The sequence below is a fragment of the Amblyraja radiata genome, chromosome 2 (genome assembly GCF_010909765.2).
Source record: "Amblyraja radiata isolate CabotCenter1 chromosome 2, sAmbRad1.1.pri, whole genome shotgun sequence".
Lineage (NCBI taxonomy): Eukaryota > Metazoa > Chordata > Chondrichthyes > Rajiformes > Rajidae > Amblyraja > Amblyraja radiata.
Window position 1 is genome coordinate 25,749,941 of NC_045957.1, and position 27,772 is coordinate 25,777,712.

The 27,772-nt window shown below is 44.8% G+C and overlaps 1 protein-coding gene across 1 annotated transcript in view; it reads left to right on the plus strand.

The window, feature by feature from the left end:
* LOC116987597 (sodium channel protein type 4 subunit alpha-like) overlaps nt 1–27,772 on the plus strand; it is a 368,780-nt gene that overhangs the window by 35,014 nt on the left and 305,994 nt on the right. The gene's annotated exons all lie outside the window — the stretch shown is intronic.

Below are 27,772 nucleotides of genomic sequence, written 5' to 3' on the forward strand. Positions count from 1 at the left end.
AAGTTGGTCGGTGCGGACTCGGCCCACTTCGGACCACTGAACCCATGCTGAGCATTGATCACATTAATTCTACGTCCTACACATGAGGGACAATTTACAGAGGTTAATTATCCTACAAACCTGCACATCTTTGGGATGTGGGGCACCAGGAGGAAACCCACACGGTCACAGGGAGAACGTGCAAACTCCACACTGATGGCACCTTAGATCAGGGGCGAACCAGCGGTTCTGGGGCTGTGAGGTAGCAGCTCCAACAGTTGCGCCATTGTGCCGCCCTTGATCATAGATCGTGATCCAAGGAGAGAGGAGGGAATTAAATAATGTGTGAGGCAGGAGGGAGGCACCGATACTGTAGAATCTGTTCTTAAATCTGGTGGCACGTGCTTTATAGCTTTTGTGTCTTCTGCCCGATTTGAAAGGCGGGAGGAAGGAATGACTGAGGCCCATGATTATGGCTACGTGGTCTGAACGGATTGTCCTACATGCCTTTAGGATGTTTGTGGAACGTGGAGCAGCGGAGAAGAAACCCACACAGTCACAGGGCGAGCGTACAATCTCCACACAAACAGGTTAGGGTTGAACCAACAAGTCAAGACAAGTCAAGAGACATTATTGTCCTGTGTCCCAGATAGGACAATGAAATTCTTGCTTGCTGCAGCACCACAGAATATTGTAAGCAAAAATACAGAACAGTTCGGTTCAATATACACATAAATAAGCAGATAAAGTGCAATAGGCAGTTACAGTTCAGAGTCTGTTTGTTGACGTGTTTAATAGCCTGTTGGCTGTGGGGAAGTAGCTGTTCCTGAACTTGGATGTAACAGATTTCAGGCTCCTGTACCTTCTGCCCGATGGTAGCGGGGAGATGAGTGTGTGGCCAGGATGATGTGGGGCCTTGATGATGTTGGCTGCCTTTGGCAGCAGTTCTAGAGTCATAGAAAGTCAAAGCCATGCTGCCTGACCCGCTGAGTTACTCTGGCACTTTGTGTTTTTTTTGCGTAAACCAGCATAGAGTCATAGAGTCATACAGTGTGGAAACTGGCCCTACCATCTAACTTGCCCACGATGACCAACATGCCCATCTTCGCTAGCCCCACCTGCCTGCGTTCAGCCCATATCTCTCTAAACCTGTCCTATCCCTGTAGCTGTCTAAATGTTTCTTAAATGTTGTGATAGTACCTGCCTCAACTACCTCCTCCGGCAGCTCGTTCCATACACCCACCACACCCTTTGTGTGAAAAGTTTACCCCTCAGGTTCCTATTAAATCTTTCCCCCCCTCATCTTAAACCAATGTCCTCTGGTTCTTGACTCCCCTACATTTACCTGTTCGACTCGCCTCATGATTTTGTACACTTAACATCAAAATCCTGAAGGTCACTGCAGAGTACAATCACATTTATGATCAGTCTGTGTCACTGGGTCACTTCCTCTCAGTGACTTGGATTTTAATAGGAGTTTTCAATTTTAAGCCGTCAAAAAAAACCCAAAGAAAATAATGACACAAGGATCGGCAGATGCAGTTGCACACAAAAAAAAGACCCAAAGTGCTGGAGTAACTCAGCAGGTTAGGCAGTATCTGTGGAAGACATGGAGATGTGTTGTGTCGGGTTGGAATCCTTCCTCAGGGACCCTCTCCATCCAGATTTTAAAATATATATAATTGTGTCCAGTACATGGCATTCTCTGTTAAATAAACACTCACTGTGCACTCGGCACTCCTGGTTGCTGCTATACTCACCACCCAGTGATGGAGCTCCAGGGATTAGATTTTACTCAGCAGCCCACACATTTAATTTAATTTTCCACCGCTCTCCACTTCCCTCATACACTTAACATCAAAATCCTGAAGGTCACTGCAAAGTAAAAGCACATTTATTGTCAGTCTGTGGTCTGTTGTCAAGCGCTTTTGATTGCAACATGCGCCTTAATTTAGTTCAACAAAGAAACTGACAAGTTACTAAAGAACTTCCTCTCGGCGGCTTGTATTTTAATAGGAGTTTTCAATTTTAAGCCGTCAAAAAAAAACATAATGTCAGAAAAAGTGTGTTCCCTTTGCTTGGTCCCTTGTTGGGCTGTGCATCTACAAGTCACGTATCAAACGACAGCTAAAGCCAAGAGTGTACAATACTTGTGTAGGAAGGAGCTGCAGATGCTGGTTGAGACTGAAGATAGACATAAAGCGCTGGAGTAACTCAGCAGGTGGACAAAAATGCTGGTGAAACTCAGCGGGTGAGGCAGCATCTATGGAGCGAAGGAAATAGGCAACGTTCCGGGTTTCGACCCGAAACGTTGCCTATTTCCTTCGCTCCATAGATGCTGCCTCATCCGCTGAGTTTCTCCAGCATTTTTGTCTACCTTCGATTTTCCAGCATCTGCAGTTCCTTCTTAAACACAGAGTAACTCAGCACAGGTCAGGCAGCATCTCTGGAAAAAAGGAACGGGCGACGTTTTGGGTTGGAAACTTTCTTCAGACTGAGAGTAGAGGCAGGGGGTGGGGGGGGGGGGGGGGGAACTGGTGGCAGGAAAAGGCCAGAACAAATCGGGTCCGGCAACAGATAACCAAGGAGGGGTGGAGCCCATAATGCCCCATTGTTGGGTGGGGAAGAGGTGATAACGAAGGGATACAAGGATGCAAACAGTGGAACTAGTGGACCGACTAGAGTGGGGGAGGGATAAGATACTTTGTTGTTTGAGCCTGTTTTGAGACTGTTGACCACCAAAGATCCTATAGCAAGCAAGATAGCCCACTCGATGCAAAAGACGTAGTAGGGTCATGGGCAGATTCATGGGTAATCTTCGGCCCCATTTCCGTAACCGGTTTCTGTTTCCGCACTCCTATCCAAAGATCCTCTGAGCAACTGGAATCTCCATATTGCTATTATTTTACCAAATACCGCAGTTGTGAACAGTGTGTTCAAATGAATTACAGAATGTGTTTAATACAATCAACACAAACACAGCACATGAGCCATTTAAAAAAAAAAATTTAAACCTGAAAAAAAAGACAATTAAAAAAAAACATTAAAAAAAGAAAATTAACAGAATTATAATTTATTGACATATTAATCATAAACAAAAAATAGCAGAATTATGAATAAGCCTAACACTATATCACACACACAAACTGTTCCCCGCAACACTGATTACACTGCGAGAGGGATTTACTGAATGTTTAGTGTTGTTGGACAATTCTGCAAGTTCGTCTTTCTCTGGGCGAAAACATATCTTCTGATCTTGCTTCCAAAGAACATAAACCAAATCCCAAGGCTGCAATCCCTTGCTTTAGACCCCCCCCCACAAACCAAGAAAAGCACCATATACTCTTTTTAAGAGCACCATTGGGCTCTTAAAGATAGCGGAGTCAGGGGATATGGGGAGAAGGCAGGAACGGGGTACTGATTGTGGATGATCAGCCATGATCACATTGAATGGCGGTGCTGGCTCAAAGGGCCAAATGGCCACTCCTGCACCTATTGTCTATTGTCTATGTATATGCCGACCTTTTTGCCCATCTACACTCATCTCATTTACCCACGTTAGGACCATATCCCTCCTGTCCTTGTCCATTTAAATGTCTGTCTAAATGCCGCATCAACATAGTAATTGTATTTGACTCCACCACCTCCTCTGGTAGCCCGTTCCAGATATCAACCACACTCTAAGGTGAAAAAAACCTACCCCTCTTATCCCCTTTAAAACTTCCTCCTCTTACCTTTAATCATGTTGTTAAACCACATCTGCCAGACCTGGGTCTATCTGGTCCTGATAGTGCAGATGAGATATTCTCTTTTCTTTAATTATCTCACTTTATCAGGGAATATTGTCATGTGCACCGAGATACAGTGAAAAACTATTTTGCCTGCCTTCCAGGCAAATAAAACCATACATAAGTACAATTAAACCATACACAAGTACAACAGGTAGGGCAATGAGAAAATAAACAGAGAATAGAAATATCAAGAGTCAAGTCAAGAGAGTTTATTGTCATGTAACCCTGATAGGACAATGAAATTCTTGCTTTGCTTCAGCACAACAGAACATAGTAGGCATTGACTACAAAACAGATCAGTGTGTCCATATACCATTATATACGTAAATACATGAATAAATAAACTGATAAAGTGCAAATAACAGATAATGGGCTATTAATGTTCAGAGTTTAGTCCGAGCCAAGTTTAATAGCCTGATGGCTGTGATGGCTATAGTGTTACAACTACAGATAAAATAAATTGCAGGGCCACAACAAGGTGGATCGGGACTACATTTGTAACTTGTGAGAGGACCGTTGAGTAGACTGATAACAGCGGGGAAGAGGTTGTTCATGAATCTGGTGGTACGTGCTTTCAAACTTTTGTATCTTCTGCATAATGAGAGAGGGGAGAAGATGGAATGACCATTTGGAAGTGGTCCTTGATAATATTGGCTGCTCTCCTGAAGCAGCATAATGTGTCGATGGAGTTGGTGGGAGGTAGGCCGGTTTGCGTGATGGACTGGGTTGAGTCCATAACTTTCTGAAAATTCTTGCAGTCCTCTTGCAGAGCAGTTGCCAAACCAAGTTGTGATGCATCCTGATAGGATGCTTTCAATGGCGTGTGTGTGGAAATCGGTAAAGGGCCTGTCCCACTTTCACAACCTAATTCAAGACCTTTTTTACACGTGGACATTTTTCATCATGTTGAAAAAACGCCCCGCCCTACTTGATGCCACGAGTACCTATGATTAGCATCATGACCTGCTAATGACCTACCTACGACCTCCTACGACCTCGTGACGACCATGCTGCGAGTATGAGTCAAGGGCAAACTCGGCAGAGGTCGTGAATTAGGTCGTGAAAGTGGGACAGGCCCTTAAGAGTCGTTAGAGACATGCAAAACGTCCCTACTCCTGAATCTTCTGAGGAAGCTGAAATGAGCTAATACTGATCTGATTTACAGGAAGTTTCATTGTAAGAGGGAGGTTTACGGTGAAATGATCATCTGCAGGCGTTGCTGGTGGCTACATTCCAGCAGCCACGTGCTTGTGAAATCACACAAGTTCCTTTGTGACTAATTATATTTTGGGATTCAGTATCAATCTGTCTCTTCCAGTTCTCTCCAAAGCTGCACTTGAGTGCAATCGTATGGGTTACAAACAGCGATGGTCACTATTTCTGGATTGTAATTCACAGGTCGATTCCAATTACCTAGAGAATAAGAATTTAAATTCAGAATTTTAATCCAATGCTTAAGATTGTGCAAATACGAAACTGGTATCTGCAGAAACAACCACAAGGCTGCATCACTGTACCGCCCTATAATAGAAGGGGAAAACATTAAAAAACTGGTGGATCACAAGAACACACAAGGTGCTGGAATAACTCATCGGATCTCTAGAGAACACGAACACAAGGAGTTTAGTTTAGTTTAGTTTAGTTTGGTTTAGTTTGTCGTTACGTGAACAAAGGTACAGGAAAAAGCTTTTGTTGTGTGATAACCAGTCAATGGAAAGACAATACATGATTTCAATCGAGCTATCCACAGTGTACAGATACAGGATAAAGGAAATAACATTTAGTGTAAAAAGTCCAGTAAAGTTTAATTAAAGATAGTCAGAGTGTCTCCAATGAGTTAGATAATAGCTCAGGACCACTCTCTAGTTGTTGATAGGATGGTTCAGTTGCCTGATAACAGCTGGGAAGAATCTGGAAATGTGTGTTTTCATACTTCTGTACCTCTTGCCTGATGGGAGAGGAAGGAAGAGGGAGTGACCATGATGAAACTTGTCCTTGCCGAGGCAGAGTGAAGTGTAGATGGAATGAACAATGGAAGGGAGGTTGCTTTGTGTTGGATGGGTGCACAAGAGGCAAATAATTCTGTGTTCTAATCTGCACCCAACTGTGTCAGATCTGATTTATTTCACATCTGATATAAGTCATATGGGCAGGACCTACACAGTGAATGGTAGGGCTCTGGGGAGTGTTGTAGAGCAGAGGGATCTAGGAGTGCAGGTACATAGTTCCTTGAAGGTGGTGTCACAGGTAGATGGGGTAGTCAAAAAGGCTTTTGGCACATTGGCCTTCATCTGTCCGAGTAACTAGCATCTGCAGTTCCTTCCTACTTTTTGAGTATAGAAGTTGGGAGGTCATGTTGCAGTTACTTAAAACGTTAGTGAGGCCACATTTAGAGTATTGTGTTCATTTCTGGGCACCATATTACAGGAAAGATGTTGTCAAATTGGAAAGGGTTCAGAGAAGATTTACGTGGATGTTGCCAGGACTCGTGGATCTGAGCTATATGGAGAGGTTGAGCAGGCTGGGACTCTATTCCTTGGAGCACAGGAATATGATGGGTGATCTTATAGAGATATGGGCCAATGGCTGGCAGGTGGGACTAGTGTAGATGGGACATGTTGGTCGGCGTGGACATGTTGGGCTGAAGGGGCTGTTTCCATGCTGTATAACTCTGACTCTATGACTATCATCTCAGATTGACAGAGGGAAATGGACAGACCATTTTCAGGTCGGGACCCTTCTTCTGACTGAGTGAATTGAGAATTGATATTCTTCACTATTGTGCAGAAGGGTTCCTAGTGAAACGTTGTATGTCCATTTCCCTCACAGAGACTCCCTGGACTGCTGTGATGATCCAGCAGTTTGTTCCTTTGCTCAAGATTCCAGAATCCAGTCTCTTGTGTCTCCAACACTATACATTGTACTGCAGTGTTAGTTCACCAAGGCCCTATATATTTTCATTCATTCAAAGCATGTAGGAGAGAATGAGAACGGTTTACTGGCACTTGGCAATGGTTTCCACTGGTGAGAGAGTCTAGGACCAGAGGGCATAGCCTCAGAATAAGAGGACGTAGCTTTTGAAAGGAGATGAGGAGGAATTTATGTAGTTAGAGAGCGGTGAGTCTGCGGAATTCATTGCCACAGACTTCTGTGGAGGCCAAGTCAACAGATACTTTTAAGGTGGTGATTGATAGATTCCTGATGGTAGGGATCTGGGAAGTGTTGTATAGAGGTTATGGGGAGAAGGCTGAAGAATGGGGTTGAGAGGGAGAGATAGATCAGCCATGATTGAATAGCGGAGTAGGCTTGATGGGCAGAATGGCCTAACTGTTCCTACAACTTATGAACTTCTGCATCTATCTGCCTTGGGGCCCGATTTCAGTGATAGCCTTCCACTGTACCCCAATTTCCTTAAAATCTTTAATTCATGTTTGCCATACACCAGGAAATACCAGAGAAAGCAACAAAATTACCTGTATATTTGCGCCATTATTAATCACTTGATTGTTGCTTTATTGGTTTATGAGATTGCCTTAATACTTTGATTAGATTATAGTCTTGCAATTGCTTCCAAGTATCCATTATTCTATATTTAATTTACTGTTGATTGATAGCACTTGCTATCATGAATACTGTATACATTCCAGGAGCCACAATATAACATTGTTTTACTGCTTCTGGACTTGTTCTTCAGCACTTACTAAAGTTAAAGCCTAAATGAAATAGTCATGTTTGTGAGGAAGATACAGATCAGAAGAGAAGAGTGAAGGAGATGGAGAGTGTTTGTAAGGTCAGTGGTGGCATTGCCCTTAAATTAACCTAGAAAGGGCTCAGAGAAGATTTATGAGGATGTTGCCAGTACTTGAGGGTCTGAGCTACAGGAAGAGATTGGGCAGGCTAGGAGCACAAGAGGATGAAGGGTGATCATATAGAGGTGTATAGAGGTATATAATAAGGTCATGAGGGGAATGGATAGGGTAAATGCACAGAGTCTTTCACCAAGATTTGGGGAATCAAGAACCAGAGGACAGAGGACTAAGTTGAGAGGGGAAAGTTTAATAGGAAAATGTGGGGCAACTTTTTCACACACAGTATGAGTGGGCATATGGAATGAGTTGCCAGAGGAGCTAGTTGAGGCAGTTACGATAACTGTATTGAAAAGATATTTGAACAGATGCATGGATAGGAAATGGTTAGAGGGTTTATGGGCCAAATGCAGGCAGGTGGAACTTGTGTAGATGGGGCATCATGGTTGGCATGGGAAAGTTGGATTGGAGGCCCTGTTGCCATGCTGTATGACTATAACTCCATGACTCTCTCAACAATGTTCCTCTGTTTACCATCTTATAAACTTGTGGTGAGGACAAAAACAAATGTCTGAAACTTAGCAGATGGGAAAAGTGAATATTTCAATGTAAGTTTAGAGATGCAGCTTGGAAACAGGCTCTCCGGCCCATCGAGTCCACACTGACCATCGATCACCCATTCACACTAGTTCTATGTGCGCCAACCACCAATCAGAGCCTTCATGGATGACCTGACTGTCACCACTGAGTCAGTGCCAGGAGGCAGGTGGATCCTGCAGGGGTTGGAGAAGCTGATTGGATGGGCAAGGATGAGGTTTAAGCCAGGAAAATCAAGGTCACTGGTGCTGAAGAAGGGCAAAGTCATGGACAGGTTCTGCTTCAACATCGAAGGGACACCAATCCCAACTGTCTCCGAAAGGCCAGTGAAGAGTCTTGGCAAGGTGTTTAACAGCAGCCTGAAGGATACAGCATCTGTCCAGGCAACCTGTCAGGAGCTGGAGAGCTGGTTGAGAGCAGTGGACCGGTCGGGGCTTCCCGGCAAGTTCAAGGCATGGATTTACCAGCATGGTATCCTACCAAGGATACTCTGGCCACTGCTTGTCTACGAAGTCCCAATATCCATCGTAGAGAGATTGGAGAGGAAAGTCAGCAGCTTTCTCAGGAGGTGGCTGGGACTGCCCAGCAGCCTTAGCAGCATCGCCCTTTACGGAAATAACACCAAGCTCCAGCTGCCCCTGAAGTCCCTGGAGGAGGAGTTTAAGGTGACTCGGGCCAGAGAGGTGATGCTGTACAGGGACTCCAGCGACCCCAAGGTGGCTCAGGCAGGGGTGGAAGTGAAAACTGGGAGGAAGTGGAGAGCCGGCGAAGCTGTGCTGCAAGCGGAGTCTCGGAGACGCCACAGAGTCCTGGTGGGAGCAATGACTCGGGGAAGAGCTGGCCTGGGAATCTTCCCATCTCCCCAGCTTGACAAGGCCAAGGGGAAGGAGAGGAGCAGGCAGGTCCAGGAGGAAGTGAGGGCAGTGGTGGAGGAGGAGAGGTGTTCCTGAGCAGTTGGATTGAGGCAGCAGGGAGCCTGGACAAGGTGGAAGCAAGCCATGGACCGAAAAGTCACATGGACTGAGCTCTGGCAGGCTGAACCACAGCGCATCAAGTTCCTGGTCCAGGCAGTGTATGATGTCCTGCCCAGCCCATCGAACCACTTCATCTGGGGCAAAGCGGAATCTCCAGATTGCCCGCAATGCTTAGGCAAGGGGACGTTGGAACACATCCTGAGCTGTTGCCCAAAGGCTCTTGGGCAGGGCCGGTACACCTGGCGTCATGACCAGGTTCTTATACTCATTGCAGAAGCCATCAGCATGGGAATCAGCAGCTGCAGACGAGCACGGCCCAGTGAAGGCCGGAGTGCAGCTGCCAAGAACCACAGCAGCCAGGAATCAGTCAGGAATCCTGGCGACTGCGCAGGACTGGCAGCTTTCCGTAGACCTGGTGAAACAGCTGAAGTTTCTACAGCACAATGCCACGACCATCCTGAGGCCAGATATCCTCCAAGATGACCAAATATGAAGAGCTGGTCATAGATTGCCGCAAGCAGGGCTGGAAGGCAAGGTGTATGCCCATCGAGGTTGGCTGCAGAGGTTTTGCAGGGCAATCGCTCTACAAAGCCTTGAGTGCACTGGGCATAAACAGAGTGGCGAGGAGAAGGGCCATTAAGAACACCACAGAGGCAGCGGAGAAAGGCCTCGAGATGGCTCTGGATCAGGAGAGAAGGTCCATGGAGAGGAGCGAATGCCACCTGAACACAAGTCGTGGTCTGATCAACCACGGCTGGGTCGCCTGGGTGAGGGTGTCTGATGTTGTAAGACCCGAAACACCCAATGACCCCAGGTTACATCACTGATGATGTGTTCAGGAGCATCTATAGATGTATTTGTATCAATGCTATCCCACTTACCCATCTGCTCCTTGCACACTGTAAGCAATTTTACAGAAGACAATTAACCTACAAATCCGCACATCTTTGGGATGTTGGATGAAACCGGAGCACCCGAAGGAAACCCACGCAGTCACAGTGAGAACATGCAAACTCCACGCAGACAGCACATGAGGTCAGGATCGAGCCCGGGTTCCTGGCATAGCGATGCAGCGGTTCTACCAACTGCTTCACTGTGCCGTGGAGATAGTGCAGGTAGTAATGTGTCAAAAGTAAGATTACAGCTGTAGAGTTGTTCCTTTACAGCACCCAGAGAACTGGATTCAATCCTGACTACGGGTGCTGTGTGTACGGAGTTTGTATGTCCCACTTGTAAATGCGTGGGTTTTTTCTGGGTCCTCCGGTATCCACCCACACTCCAAAGACATACAGGTTTGTAGGTTAAATGACTCCAGTAAAATTGTAAATTGTCCCTAGTATGTAGGATAGTGCTAGTGTGTAGGGATCGATGGTTGTCGCAGACTCAGTCGGCCGAAGGGCCTGTTTCTGCGCTGTAACTCTAAAAGTCAAAAGTGTTCAGCACAAAGAAGAATTATTTTAAAATCCATGTTCCATATGACGTTGAACTTGAACTTGACCTTGAACTAGAAGGACAGTGTTTATCGTTCATCCCTAATTATTGGTAAGCTGCTGTGCTTCTACTGGTGAAGGACAGAGGGAGTTTTGAGACCTAGCGATGATGAATGGACGGTGATATATTTCCATCTCATCTTAGCGTGTGGTGTGGAAGGGATCCTGCAGGCAGTGGTACTCCTGTGAACCAGGAGCGGAATTAAGCCATTCAGCCCATCAAGTCTACTCTGGCATTCAATCATGGCTGATCTAACTTTCCCTCTCAGCCACATTGACACCCGCACAAATCAAGAATCTGTCAATCTCCGCCATAAAAAATACCCAATGGCTAGGCCAGAGCCTTCTGTGGCAATGAATTCCACAGATTCACCACCCTCTGACTATAGAAATTCCTTCTGATCTCTGTTCTAAAAGGAAATCCTTTTATTCTGAGGCTATGGACTCTACAGGCCCAGTGCCGTCAAATGCTCACCATACGTTAACCCAATAATTCCTAGGATCATTCTTGTAAACCTTCTCAGGACCTTCTCCACCGGCAGCACATCTTTATTCAGGCGTGGGGCCCAACACTTCCTACTGTTTGCGTAAGAATGAACTCCAGATGCTGGTTTAAATTGAAGGTAGGCACAAAATGCTGGAGTAATTCCGTCTGAAGAAGGGTCTCGACCCGAAACGTCGCCCATTCCTTCTCTCCAGAGATGCTGCCTGACTCCAGCATTTTGTGTCTAACTTCTTACTGTTTGCTGGAAGTTGGATCGGTGTAGCTGGGCTGATAACTGCAGTGCATTTTGTAAACGGTGCTTAATCTCAGGCTATGATCTAAAACACTAATCAATTATTTTCTCCTTTCCAAGCTATAGTAAAATATTATTGTTTAACGATGGTCTCAGTTTGTAACTGAAATGCTACATGCCAGGCAACTGAGTGAATGCACTTTAATTTAGTTTAGAGATACTGCGTAGGACCAGGCCCTTCTGCACCATCCAACGATTATCCATACACTAGTTCTATCCTACAATCGAGCAACAATTTACAGAAACCAATTAACCAGCAAACCTGCACGTCTTTGGAATATGGGAGGAAACCGGAGTACGCGAAGAAAACCCGCTTGGTCACTGGGGAAACGTACAACTCCATGCAGCCAGCACCCATGGTCAGGATCGAACCTGGGTCTCTGGTGCTTTGAGGCAGCAGCTCTACCGCAGCGCTACCATGCCGTCCCAATGAAGGACGTCACTTATCAAGAAGTCTTTGAGCTTGTTCTTGAAGCTTTCTTCGTGTCTACCTGGAGTAATCTCTTCTCATTGAGTCATACAGCTCGTAAACTTTCGGCCCAACTTTCCCATGATGAACTAGGTGCTCTATTTACGCTAGTCCCACCTTCCTGTGTTTGGCCGATATCCCTCTAAACCTTTCCTATCCATGTGTCTGTACAAACCTCACTAGTCACAGGCCTCCAGTCCAAAATGCAACCTTCCCCCATCACCCCCTGCTTCCTTCCATGAAGCCAATTCTCCGTCCAGTAGGCTAGCTCTCCCTGGAGCCCATGTGATCTAACCTTCCAGAGCAGAAGTTTATGTACATAACGTCTTTGGCTTTGGCCTCATCAACATTATGGTTTCTTCTTCAAAAAATGTAGATTCGGAAGACACAATCTCCCACAAACAAAACCATGCTATCTATCTATTCCTAATTGTATGTATATCTTGCCCTCACCAGAATCCTCACCATTAACTTGATTATCACAGATGTTCAGCTCTCTAGTCTAAAGTTCACAGACAATCCTTCTTAAAAAGAGGCATTAGCCACCGGCCAGTCGTCCAGCACTGCACGTGTGTCTAATGATGGATCATATATCCTAGCAAGAGTCCCTGTAATTATTTTCTCTAGCCTCCCGTAACAGTGTTTAAAGTAGTGTGTCATTTTTGAGAGTCTGGTGTCAGGAATACGAACAATTCAGTCTTCCCATCAGAGCTAGCAGGGTATCTAGTGCCTCAGTGCTGGGCAGGTTGGTTCACTTATACTTAGAGTCATAGAATGGTGCAGTATGGAAACAGGCCCTTCGGCCCAACTTGCCCACACTGGCCAACATGTCCCAGTTATACTAGTCCCACCTGCCCGCGATTGGTCCATATCCCTCCAAACCTGTCCTATCCATGTACCTGTCTAACTGTTTCTAAAATGTTGGGATAGACCCTGCCTCAACTACCTCCTCTGGCAGCCCGATCCTCGCATCCACCTGGTGAATTTAGAAGATTTAGATTCATAGATTCATAAAGACATACAGCATGGAAACAGCACGACAGCATGACACAAAACATCACACATTCTTTCTCTCCAGAGATGCTGCCTGTCTGAGTTACTCCAGCATTTTGTGTCTATTTTTGGTTTAAACCAGCATCTGCAGTTCCTTCCTACACATGGAAACAGGCCCTTAGGTTCAACTTGCCCACATGACCAAGATGCCTATCAACGCTAATTCCATTTGCCTGCAACTGGCCCATGTCCTTCCAAACCTTTTCAACCCGTGTACCTGTCAAATGCCTTTTAAACATTATAATTACATCTGCCTCTACCACTTCCTCTGGCAGCTTATTCCAATACCTCCCACACTCTTGAGTGAAACATTTCTTCTTCAGACCTCCTTTAAATCTTTCCCCTCTCACCTTAAATCTAGGCCCTCTAATTTTAGACTCCCCTACCCTGGGTAAAAGCTGGGATTATCTCTCCATGGTCAAGTATGCATCTCATAATATTATAGAACTCTATAAGGTCACTGAAGATAGACACAAAATGCTGGAGTAACTCAACGGGTCAGGCAGCATCTCTGGGGAAAAAGAATAGATGATGTTTCAGGTCAAAGCCCTTCTTCAGACTGAGAGACGGGAGAGAGGGACACAAAAGGTGTGGAATGCATATAGAACGAATGAATGAAAGATATGCATAAAGCAGTGATGATCATGGAAAGGTGTAGCCCACAATGATCCATTGGTGACGATGGGGAAGGTGATGAGTGATATAGACAGTGAAACGCAGCAGGGCAACAGTGAAATTAGTACAAAGACTAGAGTGGGGGAGGGACGGAGAGAGAGAGGGGATGCAAGGGTTACTTGAAGTCAGAGAAGTTAATATCTCATACCACTGGGTTGTAAGCTGCCCAAGCGAAATATGAGGTGCTGTTCCTCCAAATTTTGTGTGGCCTCACTCTGACAATGGAGGAGGCCCTGGACAGAAAGGTCACTCCTCAGCCTCCTTTGCTCCAGGGAAAACATTTGCAGCTTAGCTGGTCTTTCTTTATAACTCAAACCCTCTAGTCCAGGCAACATTTCTGTGAGGTTTGCAGCAACAGTGTTGGTGATATTTTTCTAGTGCTGTCGATAGGCCAGGTCTCAGGCAGGGCTCCAAAGTAATAATTAAGCAGAAAGTGAAAGGAAATCTTTAAAAAAAAAGAACTAAACTGTCTGTACAGCAATTAACAGACGTGAACAATGAATGCAGTGCCCACAATTAATCAGGGATCAGAACCAACCAACATGTTAGGATCAATTGGAACATGGTTGGAATCATTGAGAAACAAGGAAGTGCAGATGCTGGTTTATACCTATTTGAACAATTTCTTTTCTTCGGTATTCACCAAGGAGAAGGATATTGAATTATGTGAGGTAAGGGAAACAAGTAGGGTAGCTATGGAAACTATGAGGATCAAAGAAGAGGAAGTACTGACACTTTTGAAAAATATGAAAGTCAATAAGTCTCCAGGTCCTGACAGGATATTCCCTAGGACATTAAGGGAAGTTAGTGTTGAAATAGCAGGGGCTATGACAGAAATATTTCAAATGTCATTAGAAACGGGAATGGTGCTGGAGGATTGGCGTACTGCGCATGTTGTTCCATTGTTTAAAAAAGGTTCTAAGAGTAAACCTAGCAATTATAGACCTGTTAGTTTGACGTCAGTGGTGGGAAAATTAATGGAAAGGATACCTAGAGATAATATATATAATCATCTGGATAAACAGAGTCTGATTAGGAACAGCCAACATGGATTTGTGCCTGGTAGGTCATGTTTGACTAATCTTCTTGATTTTTTTGAGTCCTATCCAGTCAACCCAGCATGAGTATAGTCAAGCCAATCACAAATACAAAGGGAAAACTAACTTGAGTGCAGAATATAATTAGTTTAGTTTAGAGATACAGCGCAGAAACAGGCCCTTCTGCCGACTGAGTCCGCGTGAACCAGCGATCCCCGCACACTAACACGATCGTACACACTCTAGAGACACTTTATATTTATACCAAGCCAATTAGCCTAGAAACCTATATGTCTTTGGAATGTGGGAGCAGGGCCGGCCTTAAGCCGATTGGACCGATTTCTCCCAATTGGGCCCCGCACCTAAGGGGGGCCCCGCGTTATGCTACGTTTCAGGTCGAAACCCTTCTTCAGACCTGGCCCGAAAAGTTGGCTATTTCCTTCTCTCCATAGATGCTGCCTCACCTGCTGAGTTTCTCCAGCATTTTTGTCTACCTTCGATTTTCCAGCATCTGCAGTTCCTTCTTAGACGTTTTGTGGTGACGGCTGCATCTGCGGTTCCTTTCTGTTGGGGGGGGAGTCCTGGCCCGTGGCGGCTCCTGATAAGTGATACAGTGTTTAAGAAGGAACTGCAGATGCTGGAAAATCAAAGTTAGACTGTGGAGGCAGGGTGCTGGTGGAAGGAGAGTGGTGCATTTGACAGCTGCCGTACGTGTTCGAACAATGGGCTGCCGTAATGGGCTTGCCTTGGCATACATTTCTTGTATTTGTTATGTTATTAGAAATATTAACACAAGACCCAATTATAAAAATAAAAAAATCTCCAGTGGTCTTGTCTCTCTGTGATACACGGAACCATGTCCGTATGTGGTGCCGTGCAATACTGGAGATTTTAAAGTTAGTTAACTGCCCTGTTTCAGCTTTTTTGACCAAGGTCAATATTAATAACACTCACGAGACCGAAAGCTGCCATAGCCAAGCGTTGTCCATTCCTTCTCTCCGGGGATGCTGCCTGTCCGGTTGAGTTACTCCAGATTTTTGTGTCTATCTGTAGCCTAGCGTTATTCGGCCGAGTGACCCTTGGAACCTTCCTTGTATGTTGTTTCCACGTTTATAATAAATGTTTTCGGTGAACATTACCTCCACAGTTGGACACCCTGCCTCAGACGTGGTGCATTGTGTATTACTGGCACTCCTAGTTACTTCGTCATATGGTCACTGGAAACTACGTTTAGAAATGCTCGTGAAAATAAGTGATATGTTCCCTCGCAGGTGCTGCCTTGCCCGCTGAGTTCCCCCAGCACTTTGTGTTGTTTGTTTGGCTCTGAAGTTGAAAGTGGACCCTCCCTGTGTCTACCTTCAACTCCCTGTCTGTGGTGACTCAGCGGGACGGGCAGGGGCTCTGGGGAGAGGGTTGCGTTTCTGGTCGAGACCCTTCTTCAGACAATCACAAGTACTCTCACCGCCGAAAGTTCAGTTCAATCTGAAGAAGGGTCTTCTCTCCAGAGTTGCTGCGCTGCCTGTCCTGCTGAGCTACTCCAGCTTTTGTCTATCTTCAATTTCAGAGATAGATAACATTTCTCATGGGGGGCTTATAGCATCTACCCCCCCCCCCCCCCCCTCACCCCCTTCCTTCCCAACCTCAGCCTCACGGAACTTAGCGTACCCCTAGTTCCTAAAACCTATTTCCATCACTGATCTGGCGTATAAATTAATGAACGTGAGATTTAAAAATAATGTTATATTCTTGTGTGAATGGGATTGGTTTGTTATGGATACTTAGGCTATTTTTAAAAATTATCCTTTTCTTAAGAAATGGAATCTACAGGACATTCTTAATTTTCTCCATAAAGGAGGAGGCCATTCGGCCCTTCGAGCCAGCACCGCCATTCATTGCGATCATGGCTGATCATCCCCAATCAATAACCCGTGCATGCCTTCTCCCCATATCCCTTGATTCCACTAGCCCCTAGAGCTCTATCCAACTCTCTCTTAAATTATTGCTAGAAATTGTAATTATTTTCCTATCTGTTACGGACTTACAGCATATAATATAATAATATTAAAGTTCTGATCTTGAGAATATCACATTTTTGTATTTTCAAGGCAGACTGGCTGTTTATCACTATTTCCGTCATAACGGTCAATTTTGTAATTAGTTACAATTAGGTGATTAACTAATTATATGCTTTAATTTCAGATCATCCAAGTAAGATGTTTTATATTTGTTTCAGAATGCTTCAATCTATAATAACTGAAAATTTAATTCAGTTCTCCTGATTTTTAAGAAAGTTATGGGCTTTTGACTGTCCTCGATCACAGCTTTTGTGTTAAGTCAATGGAAAAGCAATAGGGAACGATGCTAATTTCCGAGTATGAAAATGGCCATAACTTTTTTAATACTGAAGATATGAAAGTGAATTAGGTGTCAAATTAAACTTCTTTTTATGCTTTATCTGATGGGATAAATTGCAGACTTGATTTTTTAAATCTCAAAATTTGTAACATTGCTAGAAAATGTACCTGCATCTTGGAGGCTGAAGGTTAGGTTGTTAGCCAAGAAAGATAGACTTCGTTATCCCTCAGTACAGCAACATCAAGAACGACGTTGCTGTACTGAGATATAGCCAATTCTATCCCTCATTGCTAGCAGCTGATGGGAAGCGGCTGTAAAGTGGGAAGCGGCTGTAAAAGGAAAGCGCTGCTGGAGGGGGCGGGGCGGGGCGGGGGGAGTTCCTTTCAGAGCGTGTGGGTAGTCTGTCCAGGGGTAAAGTTGCGGGGGGGGGGGCAGGAGCATTGAGAAGGAGGGGGTCGGGGATCATGCCAGCATCCAGCTCAAGAGCGGGTCAGCGGGTGAAGGATAACAGGACAGCGGGCGGTGGAGCTTACTCCATATGGCAAGTAACCTCAATTGATCCCTTGTTCGCGCTGACACAGGAGTAAGCTTCACCGCCCGCAGTGATGTTATACATCACCCGCTGACCCACTCCGCTCTATGATCTTTGCTCTTAAGCTGGTCCCCTCACTGTTCAGACGGAGAGCACTGCCAGAGGTGAGCGGGCCGGCAGAAGGTGCTGAGATGGCAGTCGGTTCCTCTGTCCGGTGATGGCGGCCGCTCGTAGCCACGCGAGCTGCTTCCCTCCCCGGCCACAATTCGGTGGCTCCGCGCCCGGGGCGCCGCGGCAGCGGTGAATGAGTGGGTAACTGGCCTGAACCCCGACCCCCTCCTTCTCAATGCTCCTGCCCTCCCTGCAACTTTACCCCTGGCTAGACTCCCCACACGCTGTGAAAGGAACTCTCCCCCTAATTGGTCACTTGAACTAGTATAGTTATTCAATAAGATGACAACTGATTCAACTTGTCCCGGTGTGCTTCCGTTTTCCCCACCATTTTTCCACCTGCCGTCACCCTACACCCCCCACCCATTCAGTAATTCAGAAAGAAGGAGATTTGGAAGCCTTGAGCAAATTGAATTGTTACTTTATTTATTTTTAATTTTTATTTTTACCGGGATGAGAACAATCTGCGCATGTGTGGTTTAAGATTTTTTAAAAGCTGACTGATTGTCATATTACTCACGACACGTGCCTGACTATGACATTTATATTTATATATTTCTATTTCTATGAAAACTGTTCCCAATTGGGCCCCGCACTTCCTAAGGCCGGCCCTGTGTGGGAGGAAACTGGAGCACTCGGAGGAAACCCGTGCAGGTCACCGGGAGAACGTGCAAACTCCACACAGACAGCACCCGAGATTAAGATTGATGCTGGGTCTCTGGCACTGGAAGGCAGCGGCTCTACACGGTGCTGCCATCTTGGTGTAAAAATTTGTGTTCAGAATCAAACAATGTAGAAAGTTGCCATTATTTGTACTTGTTCTTCCAATTCCACCTCTATCTTTATTTTCTGCTTCATGTACTCATCAAATTCACTTGATCCTGAAGGTGCTGACTTTTACATGCTGCTCTTCTATAGCAAAGCACTGCATATTGAATCACTAAGCTTTACCAAAAGCATCCCCTAAAAGCCCAACCCTTACTACTACCCACCACATAAAAAATCTTGTCATCATACTCCTAACTTTCAAATTCAGATTAAAAAGTACATTTGATAGTAAAGGTGACCATTTAAGATATCTGATTTACCAAAAGGCCATAAGACATAGGAGCAGAATTAGACCAATCGGGCCCATCGAGTCTGCTCTGCCATTCAATCATGCCTAATCTATTTTTCCCTCTCAACCCCATTCTTCCTGCATTCTCCCCATAACCTTTGACTGCTGCATTACAGTCCTTCAGAAAGAAACTAAGGAGCAGTATTGCAGTCTGAGGAAGGGTCTCGATCCGATACGTCACCTATCCATGTTCTACAGAGATACTGCCTGACCCGCTGAGTTACTCCAGCATTTTGTGTACAACAGTAATGTAATACCTAGTCTTGTTTAAACACACCTTCAGCCCCACAATACTCAACTCCCAAATGAAGGGACGAACCAGGTGCTGGATCAGTGCAGCTCCAATGACTCTCAAGAAGCTAAACATCCACCCAGCCCAAGGTTGTGGTTGGCATCCCATCCACTACTTGAAATATTAATTGCCTTCACCTCCAGTACACAGGGCTGCAGTGAGTACCTTTTATAAAGTGTCAATCACTCACACACTCCACTCTCAAATCCATAACCTCTATCACCAGGAAGGGCAAGGTGCTTCACACACACACACCACCACCTGCAAGTTCATGAGGCATAGGAGCAGAATTAGGCCATTTGGCCTATTGAGTGCCCCACCATTCAATCATGGCTGATCTATCTTTCCCTCTCAATCCCGTTCCTCTGCCTTCTCCCCATAACCTTTGACACCCTTACTAGTCAAGAAACTAACAATCCCCACTTTAAAAATGCTCAGTGATGACCTCCACCTTTGTCTGTGTCAATGAATTCCCCAGATTCACCACCCCTTTGCTGAAGAAATTCCTCATCTCCTCATTTTAAAAGTACGTCCTTTTATTCAGAGGCTGTGCCCTCTGGTCCTAGACCCCCTCTTGTGGAAACATCCTCTCCACGTCCACTTTATTTAGGCCTTTCTGCTATGCTACTAGATTGTTTTAAAAATCTTTCCAGTTTGCCAATATCCTTTAGGGGTGACCTCTACTGTGGTTACTTAGTCTTGCCAACATGCAACTTCACATAGATTCAAAGAGTCAGAGAATCATATAGCGTGGAAACAGACCCATCATCCCAACCTGCTCACACTGACCAACATGTCCCATCTGCACCAGTCCCACCTGCTGGCGTTTGGTCCATCTCCCTCTAAACCAATCCTATCCATGTAGAATCCAAATGTTTCTTAAACATTGCCTCAGCTCCCTCCTCTGGCAGCTTGTTCCATACACCTACCACCCTTAGTGTAAAAATGTTACTTCTTAGGTTCCTATTAAATCTTTCCCCCTTCACCTTAAACCCATGTCCTCTAGTTCTCGATTCTGGACAAGAAACTGTGCTTTTACCTGATCTGTTCCTCTCATGACTTTGTATGCCTCTATAAGAGCTCCCCTCATCCTTCTGCACTCCAAGGTGTAGAGTCCTAGCCTGCTCACCCTCTCCCTACATTTCCCCAGATGCAAACCTCTGGAGTGACATTTTTTAGAAGCAAAAGTCTCTCAAAAATGTCTGTTACATTAACCCTCTCAATGGGGGAAGCAAGGAGTCTTGGCCTTGTCAGTGCGGTTCAGATGCTGTAAAATTAACAAATCTAGGAAAAGATTCAGTAACGTGAATTTGTGTAAGTGCATGTATCCTCCTCACACTATCTAGTGTTCGCCATTCTCACACACACTCAGGCTTGGAAATATATCTCTGGTCCTTTCTTGCTTCTGGCTTTAAACCCTGGAGCGGTCACTTCAACAATGTTGCAAGAAAAGTGCCTTCAGAAACACTGCAACAAATCAAGACGTTGGTTCATCGCCACCGTTCAATGTTCCATTTTGGTACATGTGCCAATTAAATACTCTTGACCCTCCCAAGGGACAGTTAGGGTAGTGTAATAAAGTCTGCAACAAACCAGCAACATTCCAAACATTGAATACATAACAAAAAATTAGCTTATCTGGGCAAACAGGGGTGAACAATAAAAATGGCTCTGACACAAAGTCGGGTCAGGTCGCATCTCTGGAGGACATGGATTGGTGACGTTTCACTTTGGCCACATCCTGATGTTTAAACAAGGGTACCAACCCAATATAGGGCCTACATCAATATAGAAGCTTATATATTTGAATGGAGGAACAAAGAACTACAGATGCTGGAACATCGAGCAATCCATGTTCTCCATGCTTGCTGTCTGACCCGCTGAGTTACTTCAGCAATTTGTGCCTTTCCTTGATAAACCAGCATCTGCAGTTCCATGTTTCTACAATAAAAATGCCTCTCAGGAATCCCAGGAATCCCACATCCTGAATATGAGTTAAATGAAAGATATTTGTAAACCTTGGCATGCTTTTAGCTGAAGAGGTAATTCTGTTATGTTCCACTAAACAAATCCTTTCACTCTGATTTAAAGCCCAGTGTTAAGAACTACAATTAAATTTCATCAAATTAATGATATACCAATCTGGTTTACAGCCTTTACAGTTTTTTTCTCTTTTTAGCAGTTTGCATTTTTTTAAACCAATTCAATTCAATCCAATTGCCCTTTACTGTCATTCAAACATGCAAGTTTTGAACGAAATTTCAAGAAGTGCAGGGCATACATCAATACAGAGGCTTTTATATTTGAATGGAGAAACAAGGAAGTGCAGATGCTGGAACCTTGAGCAAAACACAAAGTGCTGGAGTAACTCAGCGAGTCAAGCAGCATCTGTGGAGGACATGGATAGGTGATGTTTGGGACTCTTCATAGAAACATAGATAGAAACATAGAAAATAGGTGCAGGAGGAGGCCATTCGGCCCTTCAACTGAAATCTGAAGGTGGGTGTCGACCTGAAACATCGCCTATCCATGTCCTCCACAGATGCTGCTTGACCCGCAGAGTTACTCCAGCACTTTGTGTTTTGCTCAAGGTTCCAGCATCTGCACTTCCTTGTTTCTCCATTCAAATATAAAAGCCTCTGTATTGATGTATGCCCTGCACTTCTTGAAATTTCGTTCAAAACTGTGTTATATTTGAATTACATGTCATAATGCTTGGGAGCCAAAAATATACCTTTGAAGTGTAATTGCCAGGAATGCAACATTCAATTTAAACGCGGTAAAGTTTCTCAGATGCCAACAAGATATTTATGGTGCTGTGGGATCATAGCATCATAGACATCTCTGACTTAGGGAAGGCCATTCATCCCATCCTGTCCATGCTAGACAAAACGGAACAGTAGGTTAAACCTCTGCTGCATGAAAATTGATACACTGAAGGGGAGGTCAGAATAAAGGGGAGGTCATTTAAGACTGAGATGAGAAAAAAAATTTTCACCCAGAGAGTTGTGAATTTATGGAATTCCCTGCCACAGAGGGCAGTGTAGGCCAAGTCACTGGATGGATTTAAGAGAGAGTTAGATAGAGCTCTAGGGGCTAGTGGAGTCAAGGGACATGGGGTGAAGGCAGGCACGGGTTATTGATAGGGGATGATCAGCCATGATCACAATGAATGGCGGTGTTGGCTCGAAGGGCCGAATGGCCTCCTCCTGCACCTATTTTCTATGTTTCTATGTTTCTAAGGCATTGGAAATGCTGACAAAGCATCTTTAATCTGAAATGTTAACCATTTCTCTTTTGATATTGATATTGGTTTATTATTGTCATGTGTATTGAAACAAAGATACTTTCCTGGCTATGGGTGCTGTCTGTACAGAGTTTGTACGTTCTCCCTATGATCGCATGGATTTTACCCGGGTGCTCCGGTTTCCTCCAACACTCCAAAGACGTACAGGTTTGTAGAAGCTGGTAGAGCCGCTGCCTCACAGCACCAGAGACCCGGGTTCGATCTTGACCTCGGCTGCTGTCTGTGGTGTTTGCACGCTCTCCATCTGACGGCGTGGGTTTCCTCTGGATGCTTCGGTTTCCTCCCACGTCCCGAAGAAGTGCGGGTTTGTAAGTTAATTGGTTTCTGTAAATTATCTCTAGTGTGCAGGGAGTAAATGAGAAAGTGGGAAAACATAAAACTAGTGTGAACGGGTGATTGATGGTTAGCATGCTCGGTGGGCCAAAGCACCTGTTTCCATGCTGCATCATGAAACTAAACTAAACTAAACTAAACTAAACTAAACTAAACAAGAACCCAGCGTTAGTTGCGCTCATAAGCTGATGTGGAATTTCTCTATATTAGTGTAGCCCATGTAGTCTTGCTGTGCTCACCTAATAGTCATTTTACATGCAGGTTGTCAATATTTCTTTGTCTGTTGGATCATTTATTTTGTCTGCCGACTAATTTATATGGGAATGCTTCAGAGAGCAGTAAGCTGCCATTAGACAGCTACAAGACTGAATAATAGATGTACTTTCACTTGCTGTGCGTACACGAGTCAAGATCTTCACGGCCCATTTGTTATATCAGTAGCTTTTATCCTGATATATCTCCTCCAATTGTTATTGCAAAGAATCACATAGAAATAGGACCATCGGCCCAGCTTGTCCATGCTAACTAAGAGGAATGTGCAGGTGCAGGTTTACACCAAAGATAGACACAAAATGCTGGAGTAACTCAGCGGGTCAGGCATCATCTCTGGCGAAAAGGAATATGCAGTGTTTCGGGTCTGAGGAAGGGTCTCGACCCAAAATGTCACCTATTCCTTTTCTCCAGAGATGCTGCCTGACCCGCTGAGTTACTCCAGCACTTTGTGTCTGACCAAGAGGAAAATTGGAAGTATAAAACATGTTAATTCTTGTATTTTCTTCTGTGGTATTTACATGGGAAAGGACTATTACATTTCTGTATCTGTCCTAAATACTTAATGGTTGATGAGGGCAGGGCTGTAGATGTGGTCTATGTGGACTTCAGTAAGGCCTTTGATAAGGTTCTGCATGGTAGGCTGCTCTGGAAGGTTAGATCGCATGGGATGCAGCGAGAGCTAGTCCACCGGGTAGAAACATTGACTTCATGGAGGAAGCAGAGGGTGGTGCTGAAAGGTTGTTTATTTGACTGAATGCCTGTGACTAATGGAGTGCCTCAGGGATCAATGCTGGGCGCGTTGCTGTTTGTCATCTATATCATTGCTTTATCATTTGCAGATGATATTAAAACAGGTTGTACCGTAGCGAGTACAGAAACAAATAACTGCAGATGCTGGTTTATACTAAAGATAGACACAAAGTGGTGGAGTAACTCAGCAAGTCAGGTAGTATCTCTGGAGAAAAAGGATGGGTGACATTTCAGGTCGAGACCCATCTGGCTCCTTTCTCCTGAGATGCTGCCCGACCCGCTGAGTTTCTCTAGCACTTTGTGTCTTTCTTTTGTAGACATTGCAGATGGTTATCAAGAATTGTAATGGGATCTAGATCATCTGAGCAAGTGGGCCAAGGAAAGGCGAATGGAGTTCAATTCAGATAAGTGTGTAGTGTCGCATATTTGCACCAGGTTAGGACCTTCACAGCGGATAGTAGGGCCCTGGAGAAACAGAAAAAATAGGTGCAGGAGGAGGCCATTTGGCTCTTCGAGGAGAGTGTTCTAGAAAAGAAGCATCTAGGAGTACAATTGTATAGTTCCCTGAAAATGGCATCAAAGAAAGATAGGGTGGTGAGGAAGGCTTTTGGCACGTTGGATTTCATCAACGGCACGTTATGTTCCAGTTCTACTAAAAGTAGCGAGGCTGCACTTGAAGTATTGTGCTCAGTTTTGCTGGAACCCAAGGGGCAACCTTTTCACACAGAGTGTCGTGAATATGTGTTCAAAAGTTGCAAGAGGAAGTACGTAGTTGGGGCATATACAATAACAACATTTAGTCTAATTTATTATTTTATTAATTTATTATTTATTAATTTATTATTGTCACGTGTACAGTGGAAAGCTTTTTTGCTGCGTTCCATCCAGCAGAAAGACTATACATGATTCCAATCAAACTCTCCACAGTGTATAGATACAGGATAAAGGGAACATGTTTAGTGCAGTGTAAAGTCTAATAAAGTCTGAGTAAAAGATAGTTCAAAGGTCTCCAATGGGGTAGATGGGAGGTCAGGACCATTCTCTACTTGGTGATGGGATGGTTCAATTGCCTGATAACAGCTGGGAAGAAACTGTCCCAATTTAAACCAGATATGGATGGGTACATGAATAAGAACGGTTTAGGTTAGGGGCTTATAAGTAAATGCGGGCAAGTGAGACTAGTTTAAATAGGGCGTTTTGGTCAGCATGGACGAGTTGGGCTGAAGGGCCTGTTTCTGTGCTGTATGGCTCATGATGCAGTATCGGAGCATCAATTTCAATCTCAACTCCAACAGATTGTCACACTGGTTCACCCTGTAGACGTTTCCAAATCAGTGTGAACTACATACAGAGGGAAACGATTCACAAAACCGCTCCATCGTGCTAACTGAAATCATCCGGTTGACCACATAACAAGTGGGAAGATGGACACAAAAAGCTGGAGCAACTCAGTGGGTCAGGCAGCATCTCTGGAGAAAAGGAAAATATGAGGTTTTTGGGTCGAGACCCTTCTTCAAGCTGAGAGTCAGGGATAAGGGAGATGAGAGATATAGAAGGGAAATAGAACAAATGAATGAAAGATGTGCAAAAAGCAATGATGATCAAGGAAAGATGGAGCCCACAATGATCCATTGTTGGCTGTGGGGTAGGTGATATGGAGTTGTACAGACAGTGAAACTCATCAGGATGCCTGTGAAACTAATATGACGACGAGGGTGGGGGAGGAACGGGGTGAGAGGGGGTGCAACGGTCACTTGAAGTTAGAGAAATCAATGTTCATACTGCTGGGTTGTTAGCCAACCAGGGAAAATATCCCTGGTGACAGATAGAGGGAGCTCTTGGCCGATATGTTAGCGTGAGTGCAGCCACACGCAAGGTGAGTGTGATGTGGGGAGCTGGGCACATCTGAACTGGTGTCGTTGTGGATTAGCAAGAGAGGGATTTAAAATCAAAATATACAGTTGCACACCAGCCTGTAAATATTCAGCTGGCATTCAATAGCATCCCTAGAAAGCACGGGTACAGTTTACATTCTCCATATTTAGTGCAGTTTGAAATGAGAACGAAATAATTTTACTGCCAACGGCACCTTATTAAGTGCTGATGGTTAATAGACACAAAAAGCTGGAGTAACTCAGCGGGACAGGCAGCATCTCTGGAGAGAAGGAATGGGTGACGTTTCGGGTCGAGACCCTTCTTGTCTGGCCCGCTGAGTTCCTCCAGCACTTTGTGTTTTGCTCAGGATCACTGCAGTTGTTTGCGTCTCCTGCTTATTAAATTAAACCGGCCGAATGCTTATATCAGATTTCATGTTTCTAAAGAAGGGGGAGGGGGGGACACTGAAAGCAGCAAAAAAAAGTTTTGGAAAAAAAGGTTTTGAAAACAATATATAGGATTGGGGTCTTGTTTATGGACAAATCACGGAGTAGTTTGTAGACCCGAAACGTTACATATCCACGTTCTCCAGAGATGCTTCCTGGTCCGCTCAGATCCTCCAGCACATTTGTATTTGTTCGCCAGCATCTGCAGTTCCTTGTTTCCAATCCCAGCATTTTCTGATTTCCAACAAATGTGGTTTCATTTACTTTTCAAACCCTGTCCCCTTCGCTCTTTCTCTCCTCGCTTAAGCTCTCTGCGTGTTGTTACACAAACGCAGATTTATTATAAAACTCCTCTTTATGTCAAGATATGGTCTGACTGCTATCGTGTAACCGTTTTCCATTAGATTGGACGGTGGACAAAGTCGGGGGGAGGGTTGCCGTTTATTGGACGATTTGTTTTTAACGAATCAAGTGAATTATTGCAAGGAAAGCGGGTCAACTGGGGGAGAGAAAGAAAGGGTTGGGTTCAGCGGGAGATATTTTTAATCAAGGCTTTGAACATCAATAACAACTGGTCAGAAAGATTAGCCTTTTCCAGCCCCTTGTGCCCCCTGGAACCGTTGAATGGTTTAGCCAGGTAAGGACTGGCTATAGCTTCACCCTTAAACAACAAATTGTAGCATCTGCTTATTCTGGATGTTACCACAACAAGGGAGCAGGTGGCCCGCGAAAGACACACGGAGAACTTCTCCCCAAAGAAGGTCTGCAGCCCAGCTCACAGCACCCAGGCTAACTTTGACACCCCCCCTCTCTCTCCCTTTTTACCAGTGAATTGCTTTGAAGACAATAGCAATGAACTAAATGGGAACACATGCTAAGTAATACTTTGTCTATATTGGTTAATAATTAACACATATTTATTTATCAATGTTTTTATCTTTATCGATTCATCTATGTCCTAGTGTCTATACCTGTCTCTATTATTTATCTATCTCCCTGTCTCTTCCGCCATCTCCGGTCCCTTACCTCTTTATCTGTCGATTTAGGATCGATCTATCCCTCTCTTAACTATCTAGCTGTTTGTCTGTTTATCTATATGTCTAATAACCTCCCCATCTCTATATTTAGTCGATCAAAGTGCGAACGCCGCACCTTTCTCATCTCCCACTTGCTCATCTAACACGTTATACATACCCATGTCTAATAGAACCCTTTATCATTCTCACCTTTATGACTACCAACTTATCTCTCCCCCCTTCTCTCTCCCCCCTTCTCTCCCTCCTACCCCCAATTCTCTGTCTCTATATATATATATTTCTATCTTTATCTGTATCTATCTCTATATACATCTGCTGTGAATGTTCCTCTCTATCTATCTGTCTATGTCTGCCTCTCTCTCTATATATCTACCCGTACGTTTCTGATCTGTCTGTCTATTTATTTTGCCCCCCCTCCTGACACGCCACTGCATTGACACCACAGCCCCTCTGAGTTTGTAGACGGCAGCCCACCCACTGTACTCTGGTGATTGGGAAGGTGGGACGGGACGGGACGGGACGGTCGGTCACCCCCTCCCCGGCCACAGTGTGCGCCCCTCTTGCTGTGTGGAGAGGCGGGCGGGCGGGCAGAGGAAGGCGAGAGCTGGAGACTAGG